Source organism: Gobius niger (genome assembly GCF_951799975.1).
Source record: "Gobius niger genome assembly, chromosome: 3".
In the NCBI taxonomy this organism is placed as follows: domain Eukaryota; kingdom Metazoa; phylum Chordata; class Actinopteri; order Gobiiformes; family Gobiidae; genus Gobius; species Gobius niger.
In genome coordinates this window covers 23,013,793-23,040,563 of record NC_136854.1, presented here as the reverse complement: position 1 = coordinate 23,040,563, position 26,771 = coordinate 23,013,793, and the positions used below count along the sequence as shown (strand labels likewise).

Below are 26,771 nucleotides of genomic sequence, written 5' to 3'. Positions count from 1 at the left end.
AGCAAAAAAAACAATAGAAACACAGTTCGCATCTTCAGCTATCTATCTTCTAATATCTATCTAGTTATTCTGCTAGAGGAGACCCATTTGTGTGGGGTCGAGACTGTTCTGAACAAGTGCGAGCAAGAAACCAGCGGTAATCACAGTTCTCCTGAGCGGAGCCTGCGGTTCAATTTACATAAGATTAACACAATATGAGCCGACGACTCTGCTAGCGAGAAAGGAGGGGTGAGTTTGAGAATGTGAAACTGTTAGGAGTCACACTAAATGAACTAGAACAGGCATAGAAATTAGAAACGTAAAAATAGAAATGAGAACGAATGATTTGATATACTAATGTAAAACTTAATCCGAGTTAGATTATTCTGGGAAGGTTTTTAATAAGTACATTCAAAACTTATTACACATTCTCTTTTTTGTTGGGCATTGTGGATGGTTGGAGCCTAGGACCAGTAACAATAGGACTTTGGCAGGGCATATACCCGCAGTGTTTAGTTTGTCGCAAAGACTGAAAGCAAACTAAAAAACTAAACTCAGCCCCAATAAACACAGACTTGCAAAGTATATTCATAATCTCCTACACATATAGAAAGAGAACAAACATTCATCCATATATCTCAACGCTTTAAAGACCTTGAGTAGAATGAATGAATTCATGACAAAGGGAAAGTAGACAGCACACAAAAAGAGTAGTGTGAAAATAGATACAAAAACCTCTGAACATAAATGCAATATTTTGTGTTATTATTGATTTGACAGGGCAAACTCCATAAACGCTCTGTTGAATCGAAATCATGTTTCATTCAGGCATTAAATCTTTGTACTTTCACATCCTTGCCATGTTTCTTTAATAATTGATGTTCAAAATCTTCTGTCTGGCTCTATTGAACTGCCCCGTCTTTAAAAATCCCTACATTTTTCCTCTGTCATGGTCTCAAGTTATTGCACTGTTCGCTTCTGAACAAATCCATCTTACTGTACAGTCCTAATACACAGCATACAGCAACACTGATCTGTCTCTGCCTGTTTTACTGCTATGCCTCCATAATCCCCATCCTAATCCACTGTGTGTGTCTATGTGCGCCTGTGTTGCTTGGTATTTAAGCTTTTTGCCTTCCATGGGACTCTCTTTCCCACGCCTTACTACTACACTACATGTAATACCACAGACATCCCCTGCAGTCAGCCACTTCTCTCCATCGAAGCACTCAGCACAATGGATAGACTTGGCTCTCCATTGTCAATATCTCCATTACCTACACGGTAAACACAGGGTGAATAAAATGGCTAGGGGTGATAGGACTTTTAAATAAGGTGATGAAATACAGTGGTTGCGGAGGCAGAGTGGTGAGGATGCCAGTGAAGCTGAGGATACAGAGAAGAGCAGCACATCCAAAGCACTCAAACCAGTGTCGATTAGCATAGTATTACAATACATTTCTATTTGGTTGATGCAATAGATTCATTGTTAGTGTTTAGTTTGATACAAACCCTTGTTCACACCCAGAGCCGTGGAAAAAGATTTTGGTTTGGGGGTGCTTAAGAATATGATTGCCCCTAAAAACGCATTTTTAGAGCTATTTTCTCATTTGTTTTTATTGCTTGCAATGCACAAACTATCCACCAGGGGGATATGCATCACCCTCAGCACCTTGGGTTCCCACGGCCTCGTTCACACCACAGATGTGGTTTTAATAACATGCATTGAATCTTTTCTATTTGATTTGCTCAGACTCAGACTTAGACCCCCACCTCCCATGTTAAGGGTCACTAGAATAGCCGACAGGACATGTAACATTTCATACAATAGCAACAGAATTCTTATAATTGAATAGATTTACATGGAGAATGTGATGCAGTGATAAATAGAGAGAATGGGGTTGATGATTGGGACCCTCAGCAATGATAATCCCGTCAGCGCTGCACTGACAAATGGAGTGTGTGTGTCCTTCTTGGGCCATCCTAATTAGCAGATGTGACTCACGTGAGGCACCATTCCAGACGTGGTGGGAACAGGGCTAAGGATGACCCAGAAATCTAGCAGTTAATGAGGCAATACTTTTCACTGAGACTGAGCCAGCATGCACAGTGCAAAAGACAGAGGGAGAGATTTCAGGATGTGCATGGCTTCAAGTTTCTGTTGTATTCCAAAAGTGAATGAAGCCCGCGGTCTTGCCAAAACAGGAAGACAATAGAATCTACAAGGATCCACACAGCCAAAAATCTCCCAAGATCTCAATATGACTAATCTTGCACCAAATTCAGGCTTGCTAATAATAATAATATTAAAAAGAATAATAATAATAAGAATGATAATATACTGTACAAATAAAAGCGCTTTTCTGGACACTCAATATGCTTTATTCACTCATGCCATACTATTGCAGTTGACTGAAGCAACACTCTGATCACACTAACCACTCACTCCCACACCACACAGGGTGAAGTGTCTTGCCCAAAGACACAACACAACAACATACTGCACCTGTGGGTGCCAGGATTCAAACTGCTCACTATCTGAGCCCTGATATAATAACGTAAGGCAACAAATATGCAGCATTCAAATATTGGTAAATACATTGCACTGTGAAAAGCTTGGAAATTTAATTATGTCAATACAATACTAACAAATCAATCAAAAACATAGAGTAGAAAGTCAGCGCTGCTCACTAAGGTATGAAAATTCCTCCACAATGGCTATAATACACAGCAGACTGTGCTTTCTGGAGATATCACACACCACTGAGTTTAAATTATAATGGGAAATGAAAACAGCATCACCAGGGTGCTGACAAGATGTTTACACTTCAGATTAAAATAATACATTTTAATGCACACTGTCAACTGTTTCTTTTGTATTTGTGCAAACATTTGACACATGCCTTTTCTTTTTTCCTCATTCTATTCTTAATGAACCGTCAAGGGAACAAAAAACTGACAGTAGAGTATTCATCTATTAAAGCTAATATGTTTTAAATGAGGGCAGATGAAAAAAATATGCTGATAAACAAATAAAGCTCGGGGAAAGTGACAGACAATGTAACAAGTGAAGTTCATGGACTTTTTTTTTAACGTAGGATTAGTGTGATAAACAGAACACTACACTATAGCTGCACACATGTGACTGCGTAACATTTTGGACTATACTGGACTATACTGTTTTGTACTGTCATCAGTACAAAACATGCTCCTAATGACCAGCTCGACACAGAAAATGCTATGGGTAATCAAAGCAGTGGGTGATCAAAGTATGGATTTGGATGGGAACCTGACTTGTTTAAATCTCAAGTCACATCTCCATGGAAACGAGCAGGAGACATACCCACTCCCGGTAAAGTTACAGTCATGCCTTAGGAGAGGTGAGCCGCTCACAGCAAAATAACATGTTTGGGATTTTTCAATGCTGAAAATATCTGTCACAAAATAAAAACTTTCAATTGTATTTTTGGGGTAAAATTTAACGCGGTGTGGCTTTAAGATATTTTAAGTGATAACGGCTATTATTACACTATTAACTGTAGTAATAGCGGACCTGGCCTGTGTTGTTATTATTTCACTATCAATAATTAAATGTCAATATAGTGAGGTTTCTTTCTTCACCTTATTGAAGAGATGTGGTGCTTTTTTTTTTCATTGTAATTCCTTAACACTGCTAAAAATCTTATCATTTTCAGGAGGCCATTTGTTCTTCTGATCAAATAACCCCCAACAATATGGCAATACCTTTCAGAGATAGTGGAGAAGGGTGTTGAGACAGAAATGTCAAAAATGGTACACGTGGGGCGAGTGAAACTAGTCCCTAGTGTCACAAAGTCAAAGGCCGCTCATTGGCTTGCAACAACTCAGCTACATGACAACTTTAGTGGAAAGTGATATGAGGAAGGAGCAGCTCGCCTGTGCTGCACCCCCTCCAAAGTGCATCCATGTGTGTTTGATTGATGGAACATCTGAGAGAGTTATCGCCATCAAGCTCCCAATTACAGTGACAAGAGCCTCTTCAAACACACACACACACAAACAAACAAACAAACAAACAAACAAACAAACAAACAAACAAACATAAAACTCACACACTCCCTTATGTATATCTGATACAGGACCAGGCCAGCAGCATCAGGCACTTGATTTCCTATTCCTCCCCCTCGGCTCCACTTTGGCCTCCCCAACGCTCACACAATCACTATAGCAACATCACACTGAGCTATTGGCAGCCAGAGGGCTAATCATGTCGCTACAACATCTGTCGGACAACTCCATGTACAAGTGAGTATAGATGAAGCAAGCCTAGCAGCACTGGCCACAGCTGTCTGCAGAATCGCATCTGTTAAAGAGTTGGACTTTCTTACCTTTGTGCATGGCTCATAAAATGAAGAGTGAAAGAGGGAGCTGCAAAAGAGACAAGACAGGAAGTTTTTCTCAAGCACACATTGATCTATTAACAAAGCGATTTTCTTGGCCAGGGGCTATCATTTATTAGAAAACCTGTCCCGGGTGGAAAACAGAGATAAATGAAGGAGATTTGCTGCCCAAATCAAGTGTTGCAAGAGGATGCCTGCTGGATATGTCGCTCTGCTGCCACCTGTAGGTTAAAGCATGTAATTCCCCAATGCCCGATAAAAAAGCGCTGACCTCGGAATATCCTCTGAAACAACCAGACAAATATTAAAAACACACAAAAGAGACATTCATGGTCTTGCCTAGGCTCTCTGCAGTGCATGCCTCCACTGTCTGCGTGCCATCAAACACGACTTTCAACTCTGACGAATCTCTCTGAGCCCTTTTGATGTTTTTTTACCAGTCTAGTCAGAGGCAACTTTATGAAACTAAAAGTGCCACTCAGAGCGGCCTACGTGCAGCCTCTGCATCATTTAACAAACCAAAGAGGGGTGAGCGAATACTTTATATTTAGAACGGTGACGCTATGCAAACTCCGGCGGCACTAACATGAGAGGAAAGCTCAGTGATGCGTTAGAGCTGCATATTCAATAATGTATCAGAGGCAGCATTTTAAAAAACAGCTGGGGATTGCTGGTCTGTCTTGTCGTGTCTGCCAGTCTGTCTCTCCGCATGTCTCTGGTCCGACCACTGCATCCATAGCCGCTTCGGGGTGGGGGGGGGGAGCAGTTCTCTGGTTAAACTTTCATCCCATCAATAGTGCCTTCACTGGCCTGCTCCATCCCCGAGGACTACTCGCTCTCTCTCTCCGTCTCCCTCCAAAGCGTTCCCAGCCCTATCTTTCTTCTGCCGCTTGTCTGTGGCCTCCTCGGAAGACATGGCACAGCCTTTTAGCAGCATTAATCATACACACATCTGGCCTAGAACCAACTCTGCTTCTGACAACAGCCTTTTCACTGTATACGTGCACTTGTTTAAAGGTCGGTGTGATATTTAAAAACGTACCTGTTTTTAGTACACAGGTCTGCCGTGCCGCTTCATTCTGGAGGATCGAAAGAACAAGAAATCCCTCTAGAATTCTCCTGCGGGTGGGAAAGGAGATACAGGGTTGGGGGGGGGGGAGAGAGAGGAGAGAAGAGGACAGGGATTAGTAGCGCAGCCTTAGCTGTTTACAAAGCTTTCAAAACCAAACTGAGCTTCAACTTTTATCTGTTTATGTCGTTCTTTTCATACGTTCGTGTATGTGTGTGTGACAGCGCTGACTTCAGAGGGCCCCCAGTGCACTCTGCTGCAGTGAAGTTAGCCTCACAACAGGCTGTGTCAAATGAACCGCTACAGTTGTAAAGGGAGCTTTTAGGGCTTCCTTTAAAGTTTCACAATAGCGAAGCACAGACAGCAACAATGCAGAGGTTACAAACTAGCACTTCCAAAAGGCTGCAGGAGAAAATGACATAATGTTTGTATTAATGTGTGTGTGTGTGCGTGCGTGCGTGCGTGCGTGCGTGCGTGCGTGCGTGCGTGCGTGCGTGCGTGTGTGTGTGTGTGTGTGTGTGCGTGCGCGTGCGTGTGTGCGTGTGTGTGTGTGCGTGTGTGTGAGGGTGGATGTCTCGACCTGGGGCAAATAAATGCATCTGAAAGGCTTCCAAGATAGAGATTTTTCCGTTAATGACAAATGTTTAACGTCGCCTTGACATGCACAACTAAAAACAAATGTGTTTGCAAAAGAGTACAGCAAATCATTACTTTTCCCCAAAATTTGCAGGATAATAATAATTAAAAAAAGACCTGATTCTGTTTTTGATTTATGTCGCAAGGCAAAACGTTTTTATTGTATTTGAAGTAAATGCTAACATAATCATGCTCAGCACACTGTCCTAAAGCTGAAGGGCTGTGTGACTAGGCCAAAAAGGTGACACGGCTGCAATGTTGCCACTAAAGTTTAATTCAAAGTCATTTTAAAAAATTGTACTTATACTATATGTTAAACTGACATAATTGTAGATGATCTATTTTCACACATTACTCTAATACAGGTCATTATTTTACACCTCTGAGTAAAGAGCATAGAGCATCGCTTAATGCAATGCAATCCCCTGGACTCCCCACTAGTCTGTGCTATTACACCACTCCTGAGTGCGCGCTTTTGACCGACTTACTAAATAAGGCCAGAGAGGATGATGACAGCATACATTAAAGGCTGCGCGAGGTTCTCCCACAATATGAAAAATACTTTTAAATGAATTAAATCACAAGTTAAGAATAAGCGTACTTTACTATCACCCAACCTCCTTTATTTTATATATATAATCCACTAATTTAACTCTACAAATGATCTGGCAAACACCCACTTATGCAGCCTATAAACTTCGATAACTTCATGTGTTCTAGAATCTGCTCCTCTTTGCATCATGCTTCTCTGTGTGATTCCACGCCGCAGCAGCTGGAATGAGTTGGATGCAGTAGCATATTGTGAGCATGAATTGGCCTGCCTCCCCATCATTGTTTTGCAGTTGGGTTTTCAGTGCACCCCCGGTAGGAGAGCATCTTGTTAGCGAGAATGTGTTTCACCTGCACTGGCCCAGCAGAAGTAATTAAAGCCTCTCTCACCAGTATACGGCAGCGGAGGAGGAGGAGGAGGAGGAATCTGGATCACACTGTATGGGACACTTTGTGATGGTGCAAGCACTTTAGAACAGAGGATGCACAGTACAACGAAATTTTGTCAGTAGACACTATTTTACTCTTTGAGGGATGAGAATCTAAAAGGAGGAAGTGACATCCTACTTACATAACGACATAAGCTAAACAGAGCCAAATTTTAAACCGCAATCAGCACAAGTTTTATCTATAGAGAGGGACTTGCTGGCGGATGCAACTTTTCCATGCTGTCTATGTTTATGCACGGAAAAGTCTGTGCATAAGAAAGTACATGCGTCTGTGCATATATTCAGCCCCCCCTCCCAAAAAAAGTCAAATTACTATGGCTATACCTACTAATCATAGAACAATGGCTTGCAAACTGTTCACTCCTTGCACAACCTAAGAAATTCCCCATATCTAAAAACCAAGATGTGTTTATTTGTGTCAATGCTATTTTTGTGTGTGTGTGTTTTTTTTAGTGCTAATACTACTCTCACTCACTAGGCTAGACTCAAGTGGCTATTAGGAGTTAAATTTGGAACAGAAATTTGAGGGAAGTCTGCGCTCTTAAGATCACCTGTAAGGCCTCTTGCCCTGATGGAATTATTCAGCAGCGTTATTTTGGGGCCAGTGGATTGCTAATGTGTGCCAGCTTCACACCAGAAACCAACTATTTGTGCTCTGACCCAGATGTATCTTCTTCTTTTTTTTCCTTTTTTTTTTTTTTTTCAACTCTTTGGCACTCCGTGGTTGGGCTTCACTCAGCATGTGTGAAGCGCCTCTCTTAAGTCTCTGTCAACTGGACTCAACATCAAGGCAAGTGGGTAAGCAGGGCAGTGGAGTGGGCATCATAAGAGTCAGATGGTACTTTCCTGAGCCCTAGTTTACACAGAGGTGACACTGGGTCCCCACCCTTCATTGACATCATTACCCACTAAAGCATTCAGGCTGCTCCTATCACTGCAGAAGGGACAAAGTAATACGTTTATTGACAAAAGATTAGCAAAGAGTTGTGGGTATAATAATTGGACAGTGTTCTGTCTGGAGTTTCCCTGCTTGTGTACGGGGACGTCCACAGGGGTTTCTGCGCTTTGCCCCATAAAACCACAAACATGCACAATAATCCTTCGTGTTGATATGGCAAATATAAATCATGTAAACATTTTACAAGACAAGTTCATGATTTCAATTTTAAAGGTCCTATATCATGCAAAATCGACTTTTTGGAGCTTTTAGCCATGTTGTTATGCTATTTCCTTATCAAAAACACCCCCAGAGTGGTTTGCGGCTTCATTCACGCAGCTCTCAGTAATCCTCCTGAATCCTGCTCTCTGAGCAGCTGCTCCTCCCTCTCCTGGTGAACGGCTGACCTGCTCAGTTGTGTCGTAACAGCGGAACGGAAGTGCTCGACGTCTGTAATGTAATGTCTTAATTCTATGCTTACGGCCTGATTTTAATTTGTAAAACGGCTTTTTCATTATTTCTGTCGTAAGAGAGAAACAAAGAGTAAAAAATGAAAAAAAAAAAAAAAAAAAAAAAAGGATGTGCCCGAAGTGCTTCCAGGTCAGCTGTGGCCAAAACAAACACATCGCGTCTGAACAGATCAGTCATGTTTGCGCTGCAGCTGTGAAGATGGAGCTCGTTGCCTACTCTGGACACCTGTTTTTTATTCTTAACTAACGATAATGTCACGGACGGAGAAAAAGAAGCGCGTTTGGCTACGAGGACGAGGAGTTTATATTTCACCCTTTTCAGGAAGAGGCCACTCAGCTGTTTTTTTCTCCGGGATTCAGCGACTATCAGCCAAAATATTGTTTTTCTGTGACTGTCACTGATGGATGTTTGGGGAACCTTCGCCAGAATCAAAGTGGATTAACTTTTATAACCAACGCGAGTCCCATAATGTAAACAGCGATGGACCAGAGCGGTGAGTCAGTCCAAACGCGGGTTAGCTTGTGTGTTAGCATATCAGCATGTGTGTTAGCCATTTATGAAGCTGTGTTGCAGATGTCGACTCCGTATAACTGCATCGTGAAGTAACTTCACTTATTGTTGTTTATTTATATTACGGTAAAGTTGTATGCGCGGAGAGAGGGGGCGGAGTTAACTGAATCGAAGCGTTGTGTCTTCCGGGTTTGAAAAATACCTCCAGAAAACACTTATATTTATCACAAAAATGAGTGCTCCATAATGGTAGAGGTACAATATATCATATAAATGCCTATACTTAACTTTGGAATGGCTAAAATAGCATGATATAGCCCCTTTAATACAATTTATTTAATAGCTATATTTCCTTTTAAAGCAGAACTATGTATCTCATGCCCCTAGAGGCAATAAGCGCCACTGCAAGTGTCGTAGCATTGTTAAGTTTTTTTACTCACTAATTGTCTGTGCGAGTAAATACTACATCGACAGTAAAGACAAAGGGAGAGAGGGATATTGTACATCCAATTACACAATGGACATATTTTTTTCACTCAAACTTGGCTGTTAATACTGTTTAAGTGGCGCTAGCCCGCAGTTAGCTTTGTCCGTTAGCCTGTTTGCTTCTTATTCGTGATTCTATTAGTGTGTATTGGGCCTTCACCTCAAAGTTGCAAGGGTGGTTTTCTGGCCAGAGACACCAGGGGGAGATGAAAGACCCCCCCCCAATCAACCCGTTAACACCTGCATTACCCCCAGAGGGACTACAGTAAGGATTTATCAAGGTAAACAAGTTACTTCGTTCTTTAAGAGGTAGCTAAACTTGTCTAGCTCTTCTGGCCATAGCACCAATCAATGTCCAAGCTTGCTTTATGGGAACCCAGTAGCCTGGTTTTGTGGTGCGTGTGTGTGTGGTTGGTGGTGGACAGAGGGTCTAGCTTCAGCAGAGTATAGCAGTGATTAAAAAAAATTGTCCCTTGTGAAGCGGTTTGGGTGATCTGTGTCATGCAAAAAGCACTACATAAATAAGTTTTTGCATAGATCCTCATTAAACAAAACAAAACAAAACACAGAATCACAAAGAATCACAAAGATATCAACTTGCACCCTACAAAGATTCCAAAATTGCAGCAAATCAATCTTTGTAAACATGTTTACGATTTTGAGGTGTGCAACGCTAATCAAAGTATGCCCAATGGAGGGAGATATAACAGGTCAGATCGGCTGAAGGGACCCTCAGAGCGGCATGACACAGTTTTCAGTAAACAACTTCAACTTGTTTACCACTTATGATTTAATGTGCATTTGTCTGCAGTATTTTGGAGGCTACGCACAGGGATCTGCCACAGAGCAGATGAACAAGAAATATGAATAGATACATCAGCAGTGACCTTAAAACTATGAGGAACCTCCAGAGACGCAGACAAAGGTCTTAATAAAGCGGCTACAGTCAGTCACATCACAACCTGTGTGCACTGGAGAAGAGAGGGAGGAACTCAGCCGACATGGCTTAGACCAAACAGAGATTCCAAGTAGCACATAAATATTGAAAAACATTTAGATATTTAATGGGGCTGCAATGACTAATTAATTAATCTTGACCAATTTATACTAATTAAAATAATCAACAACTGATTTAGTAATTATATCCTGTGAGTTTTCAGACCTTCATACAAATGATATAACAAAGACAGTGCCGCATTTAAAAAAAATAAAAAATACATGGGCGTCACTGTCCCGACCACGGGCACCACTGATGCCTTCACCCTCCAGGCTTTCTCCAGTTCTTCTCTGGGCCCCTCTAGTTTCTCATGTTCCTTTTTCCTGATGTTGCAATCACTTGGTATTGCTCTGTCAACCACAACGGCTTCCCTCTGCTCTTTGTCCACCACCACAATGTCCGGTTGGTTCGCCATTACCATTCTGTCCGTCTGTATCTGGAAGTCCCACAGGATCTTGGCTCGGTCATTCTCTACCACCTTTGGAGGTGTTTCCCACTTTGACGTTGGGGTTTCCAGCCCATGCTCTGCACAGATGTTCCTGTACACTATACCAGCCAGTTGGTCCATGTAAGCTTTCCCTGAAGTTGTTTGAAGAGTTGACTCCGACTAGTCGACTACTAAAAGGATTTTTGGCTACTGCACAAAAGTTATGTTTTATTTATGAAAAAAATAAAAACTGTAATATACACTGCTCACAAAAACTTAGGGCAAACTCAAAAAACACAATGTAACTCCAAGTCAGTCAAATTTCTGGGATATCAGACTGTCCAGTTAGGAAGCCACGCTTACTGTGAATCAATTTCACTTGGTGTTGTGGAAATTAAACAAACAGGTGGAAATGAGATGAAATTAGCAAGATCACTCCAAAAGAGGAATGGTTTTGTAGGTGGTGACCACAGACCATTTCCCTGTCTTCATCCTTTGTACCGTATTTTTGGAACACTTTTGCATTTGTCCAGTGTTCTCACCACTAGAGGTATCATGAGGAGGCATCTACAACCCACAGAAGTTGCTCAGGGAGTGATGCTCATCCAAAATGGCACGTCCATTCATGCTGTGGCAAGAAAGTTTGCTGTGTCTCCCAGCGCAGTGTCCAGAGCATGGAGGAGATACCAGGAGACAGGCCAGTACACCAGGAGACCTGGGGGAGGCTGACCGAGGTCAACAACCCAGCAGCAAGACTGCTATCTGCTCATTTGTGCACGGAGAAACAGGAGAAGCACTGCCCGAGCCCTACAAAATGACCTCCAGAGGGCCACAAATGTGCATGTTGGTCCTCAAACGGTGAGAAACCGACTCCATGAGGGTGGTATGAGGGCCCGACGTCCACAAGTTGGGCCGGTGCTTACTGCCCAACACCGTGCAGCCCGATTGGCATTTGCCCGAGAACACAGCGATTGGCAGATTGGCCAATGGTGCCCTGTGCTCTTCACGGATGAGAGCAGGTTCACCCTGAGCACATGTGACAGACGTGACAGAGTCTGGAGACGCCCTGGAGAACGTTCTGCTGCTGCAACATCATCCAGCATGACCGGTTTGGTGGTGGGTCAGTGATGGTCTGGGGAGGCATTTCATTGGAGGGCCGCACAGCCCTCCATGTGTGAGCCAGAGGTTCCCTGACTGGCATTGGGGACCGGGATGAGATCCTCAGACCTATTGTAAGACCATATGCTGGTGCTGTGGGCCCTGGGTTCCTTCTGATGCCTGATAATGCCAGGCCACATGTGGCAAGAGTGTGTCAGCAGTTCCTGCATGATGAAGGTATTGATGTTCTGGACTGGCCTGTCCGTTCCCCAGACTTAAATCCAATAGAGCACATCTGGGACATCATGTCTCGGTCCATCCATCAACGCCACGTCGCACCACAGACTGTCCAGGAGCTGACTGATGCTCTAATCCAGGTCTGGGAGGAGATCCCTCAGGAGGACATCCGTGGTCTCATCAGGAGCATGCCCAGGCGTTGTAGGGAGTGCATTCAGGCACGTGGAGGCCACACACACTACTGAGGATGATACAGACTCGTTTTGAGGAATTTCTACAGAATTTGGATCAACCAGTGACCTGATTTGTCACTTTGATTTTGACTATAATTTTGGATCCAGACCTCCAGGGGCTGAGAATTTGATTTCCATTTATCATTCTTATGTTATTTTGTCCTCAACACATTGCCCTACACTATGAATAAAGATTTTCATCCGAAAAATCGAATTGATTGAGATCTAGGATGTGTTTTTTGAGTGTGCCCTAAGTTTTTGTGAGCAGTGTATAAACACTTCACAGGTCAAGGCATAAATACATTTTTTTTTCTTTTATAGCAATAACAATTCTCATACAATAGGCATACATACAAGCTGTGCCTGCATTTGCGTTTTCCAAACATCTTATGCAACACAGATGGAAAATCACAATGCCTACACTTGCACTGTGTGGATGTTATTGTGCTCGGGGTGGCCCTGTAGTCATGGTATATTTTGACAATTGTGAATTATCATTTGAGTAGGTGCAACAAATTACTTAGCAGTGTCCTACTTTTAAAGACATATTAGACGCTACAGTGCCGCGGGCCACGAGGAGACAGAGTGAGCGAAAAAGTACAATAAAAAGAAAAGTGTCTTGCGCACAGAGGGGAGTAAGGAGGAATGAAGTCGGGAAGAGGATGAAGGGAATTATAGCAAAATGAGGAAGGGCAAATAAGAGATAAGAGCTTGTAAAATGGAGAAACACTGGCCCGCTCCATCTGCTCAGACATCAGCTCTGAAGGGCGACTTACACAGAGCAGTGTGTTAACATCCTCATTTCTCCGGCGCATTGGAGTTCATACTGTTGTCTTATACGTGCAATGCATGCATGGAGAAGACAGCTTATGAGTAACTAGGATTTCAAATTGGCCTGAAGCGCCCTCTGCAGACACTTGCGGAATGTAAACGGAAAACACAAGGTTTCATTTTTAGCTGACGACATGCTAGCCTCAGTTAACAAGCGTGAAGGAAGTCAATTACTGCTCCAGGCACGTTTTTGTCTAAGATTATTGCAGGTTAAATTTTTGTATTAGGCCTCAGTTTACTGTAGAGTGCACTTTCAGACTTACTTTTATGTGTTGCTCTTATTTAGAACTTGATGTAAAAAAGTTTTGGAAACCGCGGCACTGAAAGAGAGACTTTGAGATTTATGTACGGTAGATTTATGGTGTGGGGTTAGATGGGGGAGCCGAGACGCCGTGGAATAGACAGAAATTTGGAACATCAACTGAAAGTTTCCTGTATTAAGTATAAGTTTTGTCAGTCACCATCATAACTCAAAATATACCACAAACATTACACATCTGTGGTAAAAGTAAAGTTATTTGCTCCAATTTTAGGATGTCATCGGATGGATTTTTTAAAGGGTTGCTTAGAACAGTGATACATTGGCAATAGAGAACCACAACGCCTTTAATTTTGACTAAATGAGTTTTGGTTATTAAGACACAGGGAAGAAACGTAATGCACATCAATTGTAACAACTCAGGCGTTTTGGGGGAAATTATAAAGTGTTTCTGAAAAACCTGAATAATTTCAAACACGGGTATTGTTTTAGATGCGTAAAAACACAGCATAAGATCTTTGTGGATCAGAGAAAAGCCCTGACAGCTAGATAAGGCTAATGTAACGTAATAACAAAGTGACTACATTAAACAATGGCTTTGACAGTACAATAAAACAAAACAAAAAAAGATAGTAGAACTCATAGTCATTAGAGGCAGATTTTTTTTCTTTTTGTTCATAATCCTAGTCACTTAAATGTGTGTTTTGTTTACTATTCATTCACTTGAAGAGTTTGCAAGAAACCAGTCCACACACTCTGTAACCATTTGAAGGGTGGAACACCACAGAACATTCAATCCCTTTGCAAAATCTCGAGAGTTAACATCTAAATTCCCTCAATGTGCTTTGCTATTCCTGCTGCTAAGACACGTTCTGAGTAAGAAAACACTTTGACGTTCCTATTTCCGAGGTGAGCCGATAAATAGACAGGGGTGACATGTCATCAAGGTGCTGCTGGGCGAGACTGTCATGACCTCACACACACATGCACCTGCTTGTTTTTTTTTTCTCCGTTTCTCCAACCGGGAAATGGATAATGGATAACAGTAAGTGCTGCGAATGTTGGAGTTACAACAGCTACAGAATGACTGGGTTTTTCCTAATGAAGCCTATGCCAAAGTGACCCATTTTCCGCACTCTGCCCAACCTCTCACTGATACAGCTGCCCCAAATTCTTCACAGGGAAAAATATGCATAAATTTAATTAAAATGATCGTGAGAGATTCGTCATATATTCTCTTTTTTTTTCCAGAGCGTTAGTCCTTGAGTTTGTTTGGACCCAAGAGGGATGAGGTCAGTCTTCATTGTGGTAAGAAAATGTCACAGTGGAGACGGTAAATTACAATAACACAAATGAACTTTCTCTTTAAAGGACAAGGCGGATTGAAAAGATGTTTTAACTGTGAATGAGTGTGCGTGTTTGTGCTTCAGATCACACACTCGACCTTGTTTCTTTTGAGAACGTTTTCTGGTAGTATTCGCTTCTAAATAAAGCTAAATAGCCAATACTTCCCAGCAATTTCTCTTTAAATTAGCTGTGAAATTGTCTCCGTAACACTCATCAAAGTAGCAGTAAAGATCATTTCAGCTATGAAATAATCTTACAAATTTAAGAAAATTAAAATGATTGGGGAGGCTGATGAAGTGAAAAGTGTAGTAGAGTGGTCCAAATCGCAAAGCCGTGCAAGATAGCAAGGGATTTAGTTAAATGTCTTGCAATTACCAAAGTCCCTGGAGCAACTGATTATACAGTGTTCAGACATGCACTCGAAGCGTAGCAGGTTGTTAACACAACACACGCTGCTTCCAGATTAAAAAAGGAATGAGGAGCTATTTCTTCATTCAGGTCGTCTTCAGGGGAGGTCATTTACTCTGGCCAGATGCAACAGTCCGATAATGTCTTTGTAACTTCCCATAATTAAAAACAACATTTGTCATGTTGAGAGAGTTCGACATATGAGGCAAACTGTTATTGTCTAATGCACATGTGTGTCAAGTCAAGGCCTGCGGGCCAGATGCGGCCCGCAAGATGATTTAATGTGGCCGTTTGAGGAGCATGAATTCCTGAGCATGTCAAAAAAAAAAGTACTGTGCGGAGATATGGATTTTTAAAGAAATATCAATTTTTCTCACTCCAGCCACTAGGGGGCAGCTTAAATTTAAAAAAGGAAAGAATTCCACACGTGTCCAGCAGAGCGAACTGACATAATAATAGATCAGTATGTAAACAGCATATTATAGCCATGTGGTAAATGATCGGTCTGCCCCAGTGTGGCTGTGGCTACAATAGTAACTGACTGCCATCGAATGTGGAGTGAATGAATAATGTCTTTATGTAGCACTTTGAGAAACATGTGACACAGGCTGATGAAGCACAATAAGTGTAAGCTGTTATTTATGAGGCCACAGTCCTTTACAATATATGCAGCCCACGACCCGCCATGGGGGCTGAATTTCGGCTTTCGACCCAATCGACACCCCTGGTCTAATGGATGGCATAAAGCCGACAGTTTACCCAAAAAAGGTGATTTGCCAATCCTGTCGCTGAAAAAAACAGGAACTGCCCACTTGTTGACAAAGCATGTGCTTGGATCTGGACGTGGACTCTGCTGCATGGCTCCTACATCGTCATAGAGCTTTAATGCTAAGCTTAACCATGCTATTTTGTCATCACCCACTCTGTTTGTAGTAGTCAATTAGAAGTCCAGTGTCATAAATCATGAATCTATAGATGCGGAGAGCCGCACTGTGCATGTGCTTATATAAAAGTCACAAGACGATCTGAAACACCATCATGATTACATTTGATTACCTTTGTATCTTTTCAGGTTGAACATGCGGAAAAATTCTTCTACTACTATTACAAATTGAATTTACATGCCGTTTTCAATCCTTAAAGCTAATTTGATACACAGCTGTTTGTTTTTTTTCTCACACAATTCTGTCTCCACATCAGGAGAGGGGAGCAGCACTCCTGTCACTATACTCCCATGTATTTGTGTGTGTGTGTGTGTGTGTGTGTGTGTGTGTGTGTGTGTGTGTGTGTGTGTGTGTTTGTTTCCTCTTCCCGCGCATCTGCTGTCATCCACTTGGAGAAAAACGAGGAGCATATAAGTCATCCAGTGAGAGGTAGTCGCTAATAGGATCGAGACTGCTCCCTTTCCACTCCATTCCCGACGCCACAGACACATGCACGGCCGCTGTCTCTCACACATTTACACACATAGTATACAGCCAATGAGCTATGGCCTTATTACACACCTATGTTCCTGCAGACGCTGTCCTCCCGTAAAAGCAACAAGACTATTTACACCTGCTACAGCCATCCGTCTTCTCTTTAATATGTCATTCTGTCGTCGCCTGCCGCTTAACTTGTGTTGTGCATTTTTGTCTCGGAAATGTACAGTTTCTCAGAACATAGATAACACAACACAGTTTCAGATTTGATGACAAAATAGTCCCTTGTTACACATTTTTTGTTTAGTTTATACAGTAGTTCACTTCCTTGGAGGACTTTGACACAGGGCATATATTAAGAGGTTGGAGTTTCTGTTGCCATATAAGGAATGAGAAACTCTCCCATCTGATGCAAAGGCTTCAGCCGAGGTTTACTCTGCTGTCCCCATAGGAAAATGTGTCCTCTGCATTTGACCCATCCTTCAACCGTGCAACTGGCTGCAGTGCTACGCCCTGGGACCTATCTCCAGATCTTAGTTAAAGCTCATGGTCAGAATTGTTACCAAGCTTTTCTTTGTTCATTCATTTGCCCCTCTTTGTCTTAAAAGGTTGCTCCTTTACACGTCACAAAATGCAAAAATGTGCATTCAGTGCCATTTTCTGTCAGGTATTCACACGTTCTGAAATTCTTGTTTTGAACGTAGTCGGGTTGTTGAGCTACATAAGCAGGGCATCTCGCAGCGGTGGGAGCAGTCATTTTGAATTTCTTAGAAGATCCTGAGGGTCATGGAACAAAAAAATCAAGTGGAAGACCCCCAAAAAAGTGAGCAGCACTGAGCCAAAGGATCTGATTGGCTGTGTTTCAAGGCACTGGACAATCCTTGACCTAAATGAAGGCCTTTACTGCTGATAGCTTTGGCCAAATTAAAAAAAAAATGTCTTGTCTATAAATCTGTGTATGATGATTCTAAACGTGTCAGTGTTGAACTGTGACAGCAGGGGCCGCTGTATATTCATGTTTAGTAGGTGCTTCAGAGGGAGCCTGTTTGAAAGACAAAAATCAGTAGATTCCAAAACAAAAAGGGCAAGGCTCTATCTCTTTTGGTTTAGAAATTATAAAAAAAAGAAAGAAAGACAAAGCTCATGTTTTGAGACAGTCCCATTCCTCTCACTTGCTCTGAGAACACTTGCTATGAGTTCCCTCCACAGTAAAGTCCCCTCAATGAGGGAAGGGCAAGATTTTCCCCTCAGAAGTGGGACACCACTAGTATGCAAATTAGGACAGCAAACTGAGCCCCTGCTTGTTGTGTGTGCTATGTTGATTTATCTACGTTTGATAAATCAGCGGAGATGAAATATACGAAACAGAAGACGTGTTCAATGTATGCTTGCAGTAGTCGAGATGTTTCAGGTCGTTTTGTTTAATTTTGGCACTTTGCTCAACTCAGCTACCAACTAGCTAACCATTGTGTCTAAAAACAAGGCGGCCAACACATTCAGATCATATAGTTTGCATCCAGTCTATGGTTGAATGATACTCCCTTGGCCACAAGTCTAGTCCAGAGCTGACTTGCCGCCGAGGGGCCTTTTTAGGGGGAGATAGGCACTTCCTCTTGCTCCCTACGCGCAAAATTTAGGGGAAGGGCTCAAATCTAGGGCAAGGGTTTGAATTGGGACAGGGCCGAAATGTGATCCAAGGCCTTTTCAGCCACAGACTTGGACTGTGGATCAGCGGTGGTAGACATTGAGGTCTGAGAGGTGTTTGTAATGCAATCCATAAGTGTCACATCAGTCACATGCTCAAATTGCTTCTAGTATGAAGCAAATTCAAATCAAACTGCATACAATTCAAGTTGTATTTGGGCAAGGTGGGCAAAGTGTATTGCCAAGGGCACAACAGCAATATGCACTGGTTAGCTGTTGCACAGTTGGGGTCTAGTTGTCAGATTCCTGGTTGTAAACCAAAGGAACAGCCCTGTGTGCTAGTTCCTCTGGTAGTGGCACCATGGCACTGTTAACAAATGTGATGGAATAAATATTTGTGTTTCTCTTGCAAAAGTGCCAGTGATGTTTCAAAGATGAAGCTGTTTGCAGACCATGCCTACATCCTTCTCTTAGTGCTTAGTACAAGCCAAATCAAGATTTACTCTGGCTTTTGAGTCAACTATCATTTATTTCTTCTGACGGGCCAAGTGTTGCACAAGCAATCAGAATAGTCCACAAACTAAATATCTATAAAAGCTGGGTAGTCAAGAGATGCAGTTTCCCTATAAAATATGCGAAGACCTCAAGCTCATCCACAAAAACCCCACAAGGCCTGTGTCACGTATATATTGAACAAATCTCTGAACAAAAGGATGGTTTCTAATGCTAACCTTAACCACACTAACATGCAGTTGTTTTGCCTAAAACAATCGGCATTACCTTGATTAGAAATGACTGCTTTACTGCTTTTTGAAAATAAAATGCTGATACTTTGAGAGCAGATTTCTTCTGAACCTGCCCTCATTCTCTGCTCGCACGCTGGCTCGTAATGAGGTGCATACTCTTCCCTAGGTTAAAATAGCTTTGTTCTCTCACCTATACCTGTCAGCTCCCTCCTCCTACCTCCTGCTTTTCCCTCCTTGCCTACTTTCCTTCCTACCTCAGCCTGACCCATCCGTTCTTCCCTCGTCTCCTCCCATCACTGGGCCTCCAAACTTTCATCATATCCCAGTCTAAGCTTGATCTATTAATCTCTGTGCGTTCTCACCCGGCCTTACCTATCCCCCTGGCTCCCCTACCCCCCCCACCCCCCCGCTCCCCCCCTCCTAGCTTCTCCTTCTTCTTCTTCTCACCCTATTTTCGCAGCTATACAGCACCTGCTGCAGGAGCTGTCTAGACCGGCAAAAGAAATGAGGATAGAGAAAGTGGGAGGAGTAATAACATAACACATAGCGGGGACGTGGAGAAGACAGTGGACAGGCGAGTGGAATGAGAGCACTAGAAATATAAAAAGACTTTGTGATCTGGAGTGATCATTCTCCCAAAGAGAAAAAGCGCAGTCGCTTCTTTTGAGGTGTCAGTTATTTTGCTCTAAATTGTTGAGCGTCTTCACAACACCAATCACCACTTCACACCTCTGTCCACTCATCTGTCATTTAGAGTCCAATTGAAGCAGCCTTTTCAGGAGATGTGAGAAGCACACACCAGTCCTGTTTATCTGTGAAGAAAAATGTCCTGGTAAATGGTAAACTATAGGCACGATTTGTTGTGTTTCAGAAGGTTTTCCATGTTTTTGTTCTCATCAACTTGTAGCCACACTTTGGACATACAATACCTGCTGCCCTTTTTTTATAATCTATCAGATAAATGATAAATGAATGATCATGTTTTCTCAACTTCAGTGCAAAATTGTCAGTCGGAAACATCTTCACTTTAAGTGTAAAGCAAATGAGGACAAACAGATGCTGGAATACATCTTTCACACACGCACACACACACACGCTGTTGTTTGATGAGCTGTGAGTGTGTGCCGGTGTCGAGTGGCTGTGAGCACTTGACAGAGGGAGGTGTCCTGTCTGTCTGTAACAGGATGTGATAATTAACCTTTCTCCCACTGAGCGCTGCTATTAAAGCTACGAAAGCTGGAGTTTTATCCCCAACACAACACATTACACAAGCACAACCCTGACATTAACCAGAGCACTGGTTCACACCGAGGCCGGTGTGTAGATACCTGTTCACACGTGGGTGCCGATATAACATTTGTCGCCTGGTTCTGCATTTGCTTATATAGATAAAATGACATAACCCTTGAGTCAATGGGAGAAGAGTTTCAGCGAGGGGCTTTCCATACTGAATGAGAATGAAGTGCTTCATGTCTTACCCTTTCTTTTTCTAATCTACTATTGTTAATTATGTCAATTAAAACGAGACCATCTTAATTAAAGATTTATCAATTGCAGGAACAAAGAGGTTAGCGCTCCTCTCTTCATTGCTTTTTGGTGTGTGGCTACTATTTGGTTTCACTTGTTTTATTAGCCTTTTTAAATGAGGACTGATTGAGCTAAATAGAGATATTTGTTTATATGGACTACGTGCGAACTTTGGGCCTGTCATGTTTTTAATTGTGCAATAGAAATGAAGTGGATTGAATAACTTCAAGAGGGTTATGGGTTGAATGACATTTACTGAAGACTACATTTCAACAGCAACCACATGCACACTTTCCTTATGATTTAATGACACTGATTAAGTGTACCAGTAGTACAAGTGATAATAACTATCATGATGCTTTTTAATCGTCTAAAGTCTACCAGCCCATCCTGTAGAGTTTGGAGTCCTGTTTGGAGCCTGGAGAACAACAATGACATATTATCTAGATTTATACATTTTTTCCATATCTGTCAGCCTTATGTTTAGGTTTTGGTTTATTCAGATCCCCGTTAGCTTCAATAGTGTATTGCTCCAGCTACTCTTCCTGGGCTAATATTATGAGGATAATAATAGTAGTTATTTTAAATTAACCATCCCGACTTTTATGCATATTTGCTCACTTCTGACAGAAACCAAGGAAATGGTATTTAAAGACTACAAAATAGGCAAGTGACTTGTTTTCCTTGATAAATCCTTTTCGTAGTCCTTCTGGGGGTAATACAAGTGTTAATGAGATGACTGGGGGGGGTCTTTCATCTCCCCCTGGTGTATCTGGCCAGAAAACCACACTTGCAACTTTCCCTGCTCCGAGCCGGAGGCGCAATACACACTAATACCATCACGAGAAGCTAACAGGCAAACTGTGGGCTAGCGCCACTTAAGCAGTATTTGCAGCCAAGTTTGAGTGACAAAAATTATCTCCATTGTGTATTTAGGTTGTGGCACAATGTACAATATCCTTCTCTCCTTTACTGTCAGTGCAGTGTTTACTCTCACGGACAATTAACGAGTAAAAAATACACAACATGCTACGACACCTGCAGGGGGGCTTATGGCATGAGTTACTTAGTTCTGCTTTAACTCAATGTCCACAGACAATATTAGATTTTACTGACAGTGTTATAAAATGTGTGGTACAAGTTCAGCAGGACGCTGAGACACACAGTGCTCCTCTCAAACAGATGAATGTGAACACAACCTGACTGTGGCAGGTTCTGAATCACTCTGCACTGCGAGAAGGAGCTCAGAGAGAAAGGAAGTCACTAGGAACTATGGGATCTGTGTGTCAACCTGTTGTCCCTAAACATAACTTACTTCACCCATTTTATAGGAGGTGAAAGAATGTCCCTAAATTTCTAATGTTTTTTTTAATGTCGTCATCAAACCAGAAACTTACGAGCTATCTGTAAATGCAATGTTATCATGACAAATAGACAGTACGTTATGGAAATACAAAATCGTTTAATTCATATTTCATATAATTTTAGCTAAGTTCAGATTATCAAACAACTGGAGTTCATTGCAATGTAACAAATATTAAATACATTGATAAAGCTTATTTTGTTTGCAGTAAAATGAAGCCTTTTTCTAAATTCTTAAGTACTGTAAGCTTTCTTTTATTATTTTGTTTTTAAAACTGCTTTACTTGACAGGACAGTTTAGGGGGAAAGGTGGACAAACGCAGGGTGAGACATTCAGCAAATTGCCGAAGCCAGGACTTGAACCCATGGCGCTGAGGACAGACCAGTAAGCGCAGCCGTAAACACTAGACTATCGGCACCACACACTTGGCACACTAATTAAGTGACTAGAGTGAATGGGTTTTGACAACAGGGTGACGATCGCGCATTGAAAAAGACTAAACAAAAGTGGCTGATGGGAGTTGGGGCCAACGTGGCAGATGGGGCAGCAGTAGAGCAACATATGACTTAGTGCCCCCGAGTGCGTCTGCAGTAGCAGCGAGCCAGCCAAACCTTAGCCACTAATGAGGCTCTACACGCCGTCCCAACAGAGCCCACTCAAAACACTGGCAACCGGACGCACACGCACACGCGCCACAAGCAGGGAACGGAGAGGCAGAGACGGAGTGCCGCAAACAAATGCCGAGCGGGCCACAAAGAGTATGTTCACCAGCCTACTCACAAGCTCAACTCTGGTCATACTGAATGTTTTAGCTCGTCTGAGCTTTGGCAACAGTCTGTTCACATCTCAGACACAATGTTGACCAAAGGTAGCAAACCTAGCCTAATTTCTGCTAGTCAGTGGTACTCAAAAAATATGTTTTCATTTCAAAGCTGTAAGTCAGTGGACTGTGATAGTTCAGTGCCATATTCAGAACATTACAATCCTATTCACTCTAATTGTAGCTGGGTTTAGGTTAAAAAAAAAAACATTTTAGTAACATGTTGCAATGTAGTTAAAGTGGACCAACAAACAGTGCTGGAGAGAAAATCAGAATATCGTTCAAAAGTTCATTTATTTCTGTAATTCAGCTTAAAATGTGAAACTAATACATGATATATGCTCATTACATGCAAAGTAGCAGATGGCAGGCCTTCATTTGTAATAATTGTGATGATATTCTAATTTTAGCTGAGCCATAATGATCAAAATTATAACAAATAAAGGCTATACATATCTCACTTTACATGTAATGAGTCTATATCATATATTAGTTTCACAGTTTAAGTTGAATGACAGAAATTACACTTTTTTAATGATATTCCAATTTTTAAGTTTCACCTGCATGCATATGTGGTTTATAAACACCATGTATGGAAAAGACACTTGATAAGCTGCTGTTAAGAAGGGGTTCCATGAGGTTTAAGAGTTTTAAAATATATAAGGGAAACAAACAAATCTGCAGGAAACTCAACCAAGGCCATTTCTGTTGTTTGCCTCAGTAACCAGGAGGATTACTTAAACTAGTGGGAGCATAGTTAAAGGAACAGGCCACCATTTTTTCCATACTGAGATATGTTCTTACCTGAGCTTAGACGAGTTTATGCGTACCTGTCTGGTCTTTGTGTGTGCGCTCAGTCACGCAAAGAGACCAAAGATGTTGTTAACATTTAGCCTCTTCCACGTTTCCTTATTTAAATACGGTTATGTGAGCAGTTACATGCGCAGTAATATCTTCACTTTACTGTGCGGACGTTGAAGTGCTCCAAAGGTGTTATTATGCCTTACAATATAGCACCCCTTTTTATCCGCTTATCTAAAATCTAATTTTGTGTAACTATACTTGGATCTTGTAACTACTCACGTAACCGTATTTAAATAGGGGAAACGAGGAAGAGCTTGGCTGCTTCTAACTTCACCCCCGTTTGGCCCCACAGAGGAGAGGAGGAGAGGCTAAATGTTACAGCATCTTTGGTCTTTTTGCGTGACTGAGCAACTTGTCCAAGGTCAGGTAAGAACATATCTCAATATGCAAAAACGGTGGTCTATTCCATTAAAAATTACAAAAAAGTAGATTTTGCAAGATATGTCCCCTTTAAGTTCAAAATGAAACCACAAACTTTCATTGTTATAGTCTTTTGAATAAATAATTTTGCAAGAAAAAAATAAATTAAAGTTATCTATTTATCTGCAATTATCCTATTTCCATAGCAACATAGAAACACTCTCAAGTCTTCACTTTTCTATGTATAGATGACGCCGCTGTGGATGTTTCCTACTTTTGTCAGTTCATATGCAAGGATTCATAAGAGAAATATGTATTTCTGGAAAACATAATTGAGTCAGTGTTCGTTTTACTCTTGATATCATCTTACACCAGGTTGTGTGGTCACCCTTTTAATCTGTGCTGGTGAGAGTCTTATTGCTGATCAAAGTAATAACTTGTCGTCTGAAAATAAACAACACTGAGTGTGTCGTGTGGCCAAGACATTTTATTACTCCTCGTGTGTCACCGCGGCAACATTTATGATCATAAATTAGAGCCGTAATGGAGGTGTGATATGAGCTAACACAGGTTCCTTCAGTTCAGTGCGGAGGGAGTGCACCAAAAGTGTCTCTTTGTTATCCTCGCACACTGGCGTTGTGTTCGCACGCGCACAATCCCGAGCCAAACAAACTCCGAGGACGCAGATTGTTTCGTGATACACTTTCTGTGCCAAGTGACGACTGCACGCTGCGTTTTATGGGTGGGAAATCAGAGGAAGAAACTAGAGGAGATGTAGAAAAAAAAAAACACAATGAGGTTCTTACCTTAAGAAGCACTCAAGCACATCAAACTGCACAGCCAACGGGGAGAGGGGAGAAGGGGAGAACAGAGAGAAACAGAAGAGATTAGATTATTGAACAATCACCGAACAACAACTTTCAACTTCAAACTGTGAGCAATGGATTTTTTACAGCACATTTTTTTCAATTCAGAACTTGTCTCTTGTCGTGCCAACATCCTGTGTGTTTTTTTGATATCAGGCCTGACCACTGTCTTCTCAGAGGACTGTGTAAGACCGCTGTGTTTTATTGTCCTTGTTTTGGAGACTTGGCCCAATAACAATGATCTGGACAGAGCCCATTCGACCACATTTCCTGCAGGAGAGTGGACAGGGTTATTATCTCAGAAGATACTCCGTGACCCCATCTCACAGCTTCACACAGTTCTGCTTTTAGGGAGAACACCGCAGAGTCTCGACCCATGCCAGGTCAAACGAAAGCTAAAAGGCTAAATTCACCGTGTTGTCTGTTATATGAACGCCTTTCCCTCCCTATGCTGCTTCCAAATGTGTGCATATATTTTTGATTGGGCTATTGCTACTGTATATAGTACTGTAGTTTTGAAAATGTAAAATACACCTAATTGAACTAAACCAGGATAATGGCAAAATGATATGCAGCGAGATGTAAGAACAACACAGAATTGTGCAAAACAGTATTTAAAGAAACTCATTAAATCCACAGATGTAAAGGACTAAAGCGTGCCGCTCTGATTTACATCCGTTAGAATTACTTTTTTGTCGCAGTTCAAAGTCGATGGGGTGTGACAGCATCCGGTAGAGACAAAGCCAATACAGTTTGACAGTTGCAAGGAAAGTGCTGTTAAATGTGCTTTTGAGGGGGCGGTTTATGAGGGATTCAACAGACAGAATAAAGAAAACTCAATCTCCAAATAGCCCTCAGTGTGACTGGAGCCCGTACAATATTTATCTCTGTCCTCCCTTTTCCCTCCCGCCACTTCAGCAGAGCTTCGAGCGGATCTGGAAGCGCTTCACTTTGAGCGTGTACGGCTAACACGGGCCCGGCTGCCTGGCTCTCCATACTGAAAAATGACAATTACCGGTGACGCTCTGCAATGAGTTAAGTTAAGAGAAAGCGAGGACACATACGTGGCTTTCAAATGCTGGATTTTTGTAAAGGTTGAGCACACTTTGAAAATCATGTGTTTTTGCAGCACAAATTAGATATAGCTTTCCCAGTCACTTCCTGAAAAGGTCACAAAACAGTCCAAGGACAATCTCGTTATTTCCCTCTAAAAAGGACCTGAATGTGTAATGAAATGTCTTTCAGAGAACAGTATATTACAGTGCATTAAACAGCCTCATTGTGTTGTGGCTTGACTTGTTTAGATATGCAGTGGAATTTTAACATATACGATTAATTATTGGATGTATGCACGTGTACACCCTGGATTTGGCCCTGTTACAACTTAAAGTCTTCATAAGATTTACAATTCCTTTCTGTTTATTTGACCTGATACCTAATTATTAATAACAACTTTTTTAAAAAACGTTTTTTGAATCAGAGCAGGGAAATCAGGGAAATCAGGTGTCTGATTTCAGTTCTGCATGTTTTGACATATTGTGAAAATGTGCAATACAGAAACTATGCAGCATTTATACTACATGACACAATAGATTATAGCTTTTTTTTATATCTTTAAAAAATGTATTTTTAATATTTGTTAACTACAGTCAAACTCAAATCTCTTTCAGAGAGAAATGTATGCCCATAATAATGTAAAAGAACAAAAAACAAAACAAGGGACATATCCTTAGACAATCCTAATCCTAATCTTTATTCAAAAATTCTTTGCCTTTAGTTATACCTACACATTCACCTCGTATCGTGCAATCATACTTTTGAGATTTTACATATTTCTACCGTCTTTGTGTTCTCTACA

General features: G+C 41.7%; 1 protein-coding gene across 15 annotated transcripts in view; it reads right to left on the bottom strand.

The window, feature by feature from the left end:
• ptprdb (protein tyrosine phosphatase receptor type Db) overlaps positions 1–24,894 on the bottom strand; it is a 125,087-nt gene extending 100,193 nt beyond the window's left edge. For all 15 annotated transcript variants that reach the window (XM_079554408.1, XM_079554403.1, XM_079554416.1 and 12 more), the window contains exons 1-3: positions 24,854–24,894; positions 5,401–5,477; positions 4,347–4,386 (exon numbers count right to left, since the gene is read on the bottom strand). The gene's annotated coding sequence lies outside the window, so the exon portion shown is untranslated. The remainder of the gene's footprint in view (positions 1–4,346; positions 4,387–5,400; positions 5,478–24,853) is intronic.
• Positions 24,895–26,771: the final 1,877 nt, after the last annotated feature.